This window comes from Lagenorhynchus albirostris, chromosome X (genome assembly GCF_949774975.1).
Source record: "Lagenorhynchus albirostris chromosome X, mLagAlb1.1, whole genome shotgun sequence".
NCBI classification, from domain to species: Eukaryota; Metazoa; Chordata; class Mammalia; order Artiodactyla; family Delphinidae; genus Lagenorhynchus; species Lagenorhynchus albirostris.
In genome coordinates, this window is record NC_083116.1 from 115,259,649 (window position 1) to 115,266,973 (window position 7,325).

The 7,325-nt window shown below is 43.8% G+C and overlaps 1 non-coding gene across 1 annotated transcript; it reads right to left on the reverse strand.

Annotated features, from left to right (window-relative positions):
• Positions 1-1,074: 1,074 nt before the first annotated feature.
• TRNAG-GCC (transfer RNA glycine (anticodon GCC)) lies at positions 1,075-1,147 on the reverse strand. Its single transcript has one exon. It is a non-coding gene; the product is annotated as a tRNA-Gly (tRNA).
• Positions 1,148-7,325: the final 6,178 nt, after the last annotated feature.

A 7,325-nucleotide genomic window follows, 5' to 3' on the forward strand; every position in this document is an offset into this window, starting at 1 on the left:
ATGCTAAAGATGAGAGAGTGTTGGGAGTTTGGAGGTTTATGTGAGCGTGGATACTGGAGCCTGCTTCTAGCCTGGAGGTGTAGAACAGGGTAGAGCAAGGTGGATGCTGGAACAGCCCACCCTGGAAGGATGGTGAGGAACGCCGGCAGTGGATGTGCTTGCATGGCACAATCTGGCAAGGCAAGAATGAGTGCATTTCCTGCAGGCCAAGGAGACACTGAGGAAGAAGATATCTGGGATTAAGCAATCATACCTCATCCCACTCAAGAGGGCTGCCCACTAGATCAAGGGACCCCCAGTGGCAAGGGGCTTGGGGCAGACACCCAGTGGTGGTAGCTGACAGAGAGGGAGGAAAAAGAGACTGAGCCAGACCTCCTCCATCAGGGACCTGTATAGTGGGGAGGCCTTCCAGCATCTTCTAAAATAGTACATGTGGCCCCCGTGGATCATCTGGGCATGTTATTAAAATGCAGGTTCTGATTCAGTGAGTCTGGGATGGGGCTCTGCTTTTCTAACAAGATCCCAGGTGATCCAGATTCTGCTGGTCTGTGAACTGACTTGAAGTGTCAAAGCCCTAAATCACTAGTTCTCAAGCTCTTTGGTTTCGGGATCCGTTTGCAGTCTTAAAAATTACTGAGGTCCCAAGGAGCTTTTGTTAATGTGCATTATAAGTATTGATATTTACTGAATTCAAACTTAAAACTGAGAATGGTTAATATTTATTAATTGATTCACTTAAACATAACGTTAAAGCCCACTACAGGTTACCATAAAGAACCTATCTTTATGGAAAGATAACTATAGTTTCCAAGGGAAAAAGAAATTAGTGAGTGGCATTGTTTTACATTTTTGCAAACCTCTGACTTAGAAGATAGCTATATTCTCACACATCTGCATCCGCATTCAGTCTGTTGCCTCATGCAGCTTTGTAGTTGGAAAAGAAAGGAATTTTTAAAAAATATTTATTTGTTTTCATTTATTTATTTTTTTGACTGCGCTGGGTCTTAGTTGCGGCATGTGGGATCTTTAGTTGCAGCATGCGGACTTCTTCTTAGCCATGCATGTGGGCTCTAGTTCCCCGACCAGGGATCGAACCTGGGGCCCCTGCATTGGCAGCACGGAGTCTTACCCACTGGACCACCAGGGAAGTCCCCAAAAAAGGAATAGTTTAATGGCCTTTTCAGGTAATTATAAGTACTCTTCTTTGATGCCACAGTAACAGTCTATAAGAGATATTTTCTTAAACGTGAGTTACAGTGTGAAATCTGAAACCACAACGATGAACTTTTCACACTCTTACATTAAAATCCATCTATCTTGTACTTTGAATGAATCTTTTGCCCATACGTATTTTGTAAAATCATGCATTGATAATTTGAAAATATTGGTTCACTGAGTTACATAGATGTTCCAAATGTTTACATATTTCATTATATAATTTCAAAAAGTCACATTTGTTAATATCACCAGTGATCTCACCAGTCAGCTCACCAGAAATTTTTTTAAGAACTGGGAAGCTTTCATGCTCAAAAATGATGAATACAAGTTTTACAAAATTTTAATTTTTGCTTGAGACCTAAAATTTTATCACTGACAACAAATGGTGTCAGTTGTTTTCCTTGAAGTGGCAGGTTTACTTCAATCACTTACAAGAAAATGGCTGCCACATACCTGAGTCTAAATAACCAGGGTTTGTCTGTCAGGAATTCTTTCCCGTCAAAATGATTTTCCAGGAAAATAAGTTGCTAGTTCAGCTCGCAACTCAACCAACCATACACATAATTTTTCTCAAGATAACCATCATGCTTCGGTATACAGCAAAAGCGCTTTCTGCACACTTCCCATTTTATCATGCAGAGTATTAAGAAGGTGTGTACTCAAAGGTCAATATTTAACACAGTAATTTTTACTGCTTCGTCAATTGGATTCTTAATTGAAATTGGATTCTGTTTTGTTTTGTTTTGTTTTGTTACCAAGAGTGACAGCAATGAAGAATACCATGACTACTAGTAGAACTTAGTGTCACTGCTTTGCTTCACGCTAAGGGACAGGCAGTTTTATCCCCCATTGCTTTTGCATTATCATTGGAGATGCCAACACAGTGAAAAAGACAAATGACATCTCAGTGTTAATAAGCAAATAGTTCTGATCTCACAGACCACTGCCCTAAGGAATTCACCATGTGCCCCATAAGAAAGTCAGCATTTGGAAAGCTGCCACCAAGAGGGTACAGAGGCCTGGCAGTGTGCACCCAAAAAGCCATAACAACCAAGAGAGAGTAACAATAGCATCCCATTAAGTAAAAGACATTTTTGTATTAAGTGAAGGATATAGTTTAGAGCTAGATCAGGCCACTCCAACACAGCTCAACCTTAGGTTTGGGCAAGGAGAGGAAATGAGCGATTGAGATCAAAGTTGAAATTGAAATTTTAAGCTGGACTGGACTTCTAATAATCAAAAGTGACCAGAAAGTTATGGAACCTGCCCAAGATGTTATTAAGAAAACGGGAAGGGCAATAAGACAGAGCACAGTTGGAAACAGAGATTAAAGCTAAATAAAACACTTTCATGTCTCTATCCCCACTGAGTTGAAACTCTTCATTAAAAAGTTATGTCTAGTCCCCCTTCCATTTATAACACATACATATTTGAGCTAATTGAAAAGCTCCCTATGTAACATGCCATATTCCTTTTCTTCCTTGTCAACATCATATCATTCATCTATTCAACAAAGTTCGATTGAATGCCTACTGTGCCAGGCACTGTTCAAAGGGCTTGGGAAACACCAATGAAAAAACAGATGGATATTGTTGGTAGAGCTTACATTTGTAGTTGTTACTTTTTAAAGTATTTTTTTCCCAATTAGCCATGCAGGCTCAGCTGCAAAACGTGCTGGAATTTTGGAGCAACATAGCAGGGTTCAAAGGAGCTTGGCAAAATATTCTGAGTGGTCCATAAAGCCGGTCCCAAGGAACATGGCCAGCAATCTATATCACAATGTTCCAGGGCCTGCTGGCTCCAACAGTCAAGGTTATCTGGTAATCTGGTGGGCAGGAGCCCAACAGCAAAAGGCTCTGGGCAAGATCAATAAGAGTGGCAGCATCTTGATTTCAGTGGGATGTAGGAGGAACCCAATCCCAGCCAGTGTCTGGAGGCACAAGGGACAGGGTACATCTCCTTCAAAGAAGGGGACCTGGTGAAGGCTTGGCAGGGGAAGGGTCTTTGTCAGATGAGCTGGTGTTCACCTGGGAGCTTTAGTAGCAGGAGCAGAAACCAGCTCACAGGCTGGAATGGACACTCCGGATTGGATTCAGAACAAAGAGCAGTTCAGCGGGTATGTGGCTGCTTCCTGCTGAGCTCTTTGAAGGGTGTGTTCCAGATCCAGTTTAAGATCATTAAAGGCACCACACTGTGAAAAGACATGTAATGTCAAATGAAAACAACCCTAAACCAGAAAATAAGTATAAGGAAATCCAACAAAGTTCTGCTTCTTTGCATGATGTCGTCTTCAAAGTTGTCTCAGTACCATTTCCTTCAAATGGGTGTTTGTGGGGGTGGGGGTGGGGCACACATTGTGGCATGTGTGTGTACCATGATCTCATGTTTAGTCTGTCTCAGGGGTCATCTATACTGGTCTGTCCCCAGCCCAACAGGGAACATCAAGGACATATGATGGGAAATTCCAGAGTGAACCAGCAGCATTCATGTGATCAGCCCTGAGCAGGCCTCTCTTTATGCCCTTGGCCTGTCCCTTCACCTCTGACTTTATCTTTACTCAGCACTTCCAGGTCATGACCCAGCCATTCTACTGCTCCAACACCCAGCAGTCCTATTTCATTCCTCAACTTTTCATTGTCCGCTCGTGGTGCTTCCTTGAAACAGCTCTTTCAGGAATGATCCCCTTCAATTCCTCTCCAAGTGCCCTTCATACCCCCCTGACTTCCTGATGAAACTTAACCGGACACCATCCGGCTTCCCTCTCCCAACCCCAGCCTGGATCCTGGAGGAAAGAGATCAAGCAGATAATCCTTCCCTCTCCCTCTCCATCTCTCTCCCCGCAAGCAATAGTCATAAGACTCAAGGGAATTGCAAAGGCTCTAGAAGATGGTAGACCAGTAAAGAATGCTAGTGTCCTTACATTTAATTATCATAAAAGTCACAAAACAGAGCTTCTCAAAATGTCTTATGTTGTGCCACGTGCATCAAATCATCCTAGGGTGCTTGTTAAAAATGCAGATTACTGGGCTCAACTCCAGACCAACTGTCTTAGTCTGAGCTCCCTCAGAAATAGACCCTGAGACAAGGATTCAACTGCAGAAAGCTGATTTGGGGAGGTGGTCCCAGGAAACACTAGTAAGGGAAGGCAGCCAATAAAAGGTGTCCTGTCATGCCAGTTACTACTATGGGTAACTGGAGTTTCATCCCACTGGAAACTTTGAAAACAACATAGTACACTCGTCTCAGCATCCTGCCAGTGAAGAAGAGAGGGAGTCGAGGTGTTTGGACACCAGCTCTCCTCAGTCATAGATTGAAGCTGCACTTGGCTGGTGTTAATTCCCTGGTACTTCTGGCCTGCAAAATCATAGCCCTCTGGCAAAAAGATGAAGGTGCTAGGAACTGGTGGTCAGGTTGGGTGCATTGGAATTGTAAGGGTTGAGGAAATATAGGCAGGGACCCCACATCATCTGCTATAGCAGCTAAATCAGCATACCTGTGTGAGGGGCTGGAACCTACATTTTGAACAAGTTCCTCACACTATAGTTGGAGAACATAGAATATTAAGAAAATGTAGTACACGTGAGATTGGATTTCTGATTTCCTAATGGCTTCTGTGAAGAAGAAGACACTTCTACTCTATCATCCCTCCCCCGCCCCCCCAAAAGAATCCAGTTTTAGTAAGCCCTCCTTTTCTTATAGAGAAAGCAATAGAACTTGAGTCTACCACTCACCATTATAATCCCTAGGCTGAAATTTCCTTTTGTACCAGGGGAGCTATTTTAGACAAACCCTGTGAACTTAAATAGGGAAAGTGATTCATTGGCATGTAAGGTCCGTTTCATGTTGATGTCAGGATGGAGAAATCAGATGGTGCTAAATGTTCTCTCAGGTCAATACTTGATGACTTCATAGCTTTCACCAGCGTTTTTAATGGTTCGACATTTAGCACTCAAGTCCAGGAGCTTTTTGCCAGCTCTTTGTGAAGGGGGAGGCGGGGGAGATGCTATTGAAAGGTTTTTTTTTAAAAGGTTAGTTAATGCACTAGGGCATGGATTTCATTACATGATCGCATAACACTGAGTGGCAGAACGTATAGTGGGCAATCTAAAAATAATTACTGCTCAAATGTCGATTAACCAAGGGTTGGCCAGGAGCCGGACTTTGGAAATGTGAAGCTGGAGGCTGAGAGAGCAGGTTCCTGGGACCCCCATAAGGCTGCAGGTTGGGAGGGACTAAAATCAAATTCCTGCTATTGCAGGTCTCACTGACTTTCCCTTCCTGTTCTGCATAATCATAAGCTACTCCATGCCCACAGGAACTGCAAAGGGCTAACAAAGGGCTATCACAGTCCTTTTTTGCTATAGTCAGGAGCCGCCTTATATATCTGTTAAGTGTCAATCTAGATTATCTGTGGTGGGTGCCATGCTCTTTCTGTAATACTGCCCTGCCTAGGAAAGTGCAGCGATTGGATACCAAGGGAAGAAAGAGAAACTAACCCAGGGTGTGGAGCGGAAGGTTCTCCTAAGACGATCAGTCAGAAATGCTCAGGAGAGAGGCAGGGAAGTGAATCCGCGTAACCGAGCCCAACATTCTGAACTTCCGTCGTCTGCCAAGGCACTCACCATGGTATCATGTCTTTGTATCTTTTCTCGCCTGTCTCTCCTCCCTCCTGCCACCCCTACTGAGAGTTCCTTGAAGGGAGAGCTAAGCCCTGTTCATTCTTGGTAGGTTCCAGCGTTGTTTGGTCAACGGTCGTTCAGCAGTTAGTTGCGATTTTGGTGTTTTCCGAAGCAGCGGGTAAGCTCACGTCCTTCTACCCCACCATCTTGCGCTAATCCAAGCCCTGTTCATTCTTGAATCTTCTCTGACTAGTATCCAGTAAGCTCGCACTGCATTTTGGTTGAGTGAATAAATGAAAAATAATTAAAGACCTCCCAGTGGTCAAAGCTGGAACAGTTTGAATAACAAAAGAAAGAAAGTAGTATTGGATTATAACTGAAAGTATAAAATAAATATCCATGAGTCCATACTGATATAAATAAATGATTGAATAAATTAATAAATGGGGAGAAGAAACAAATCTTCCATGCAGAAGAATTGAAAATAAATTTTGTAGCTACCCCACCCTGTAGGAAGTGGACCCTGACTTCCTACTCCTTAAATGTAGGCTGTGCAGAGTGACTCCCCTCCAAAGAGGACTGCATGGAAAGAAGGAAAATGAGGAGTAACCTTGCAGTGGAGAGACCTGGCAAACACCGTGTCAGCCGGATGACCAGTATTAATGGCGAAAGTCATCAGTCAGGTAGCTAGTATGTACCCCTGATGTGATGCGATGAAAATGACACTTTACCACTGTGATCTTCCTCCCCCAAACCCATAACCCCAGTTCAACCATAAGAAAAGCATCAGACAAAGCCCAACATAAAACTGTTCTAAAAAATAAAGTCTATTTTTAAAAAGAGAGAGAGAAGGTAAGAAGGAAAGAAGGGAGGAAGGGAAGGAGTGGAAGAGAAAGAAGGAGATGGAGGGTTTAGTTCTGTGCTATAGGCCATCACCAGGCCTGCTACAGAAAACCTGTAAGTAACCATAAATGGAAAGCTCCTAGGGCCCACAGTGTAGGCACAGATAAGAGGCAGTTGCCCCTGTGATGCTCCAGCAGGAATTCAGGCCTGAGTGAGGGGCTTGCTAAGTGCCAGGCTACTGCCTTACATGATTGTACAAGTTGTTTCTGGATGCTGACATGGATGGAGTTTTAAAGGCTGCGGGCCCACGACTCTGGGTTCCTCTGGCCTAGGAAACGTCTTACTGTTTTCAGGCTGCCAAGATCACTAAGAATTCTAAGCAAGAGAAGTGAAGGGGAGCTGCGTCTCCATCGTTGCATTCTTATCTCATCTATATCATTCGCATGGTTTGTTAGCCGCTTTGGGAGAAAATGGAAGTAAAAGCAACCTGGAGGTGAGCTCCGGTTGTCAATCTCGCCCATCGTTGCCCCCAGACCAGAATCTGGCCTAGTCCCTGTGTAATCGTGGACTAGTTTGGACCTGAGGTTGCCTCACCCAGTGGATACTGCTGACTTCTTCCATTCTGAATACTGTATCTGGCCTGCC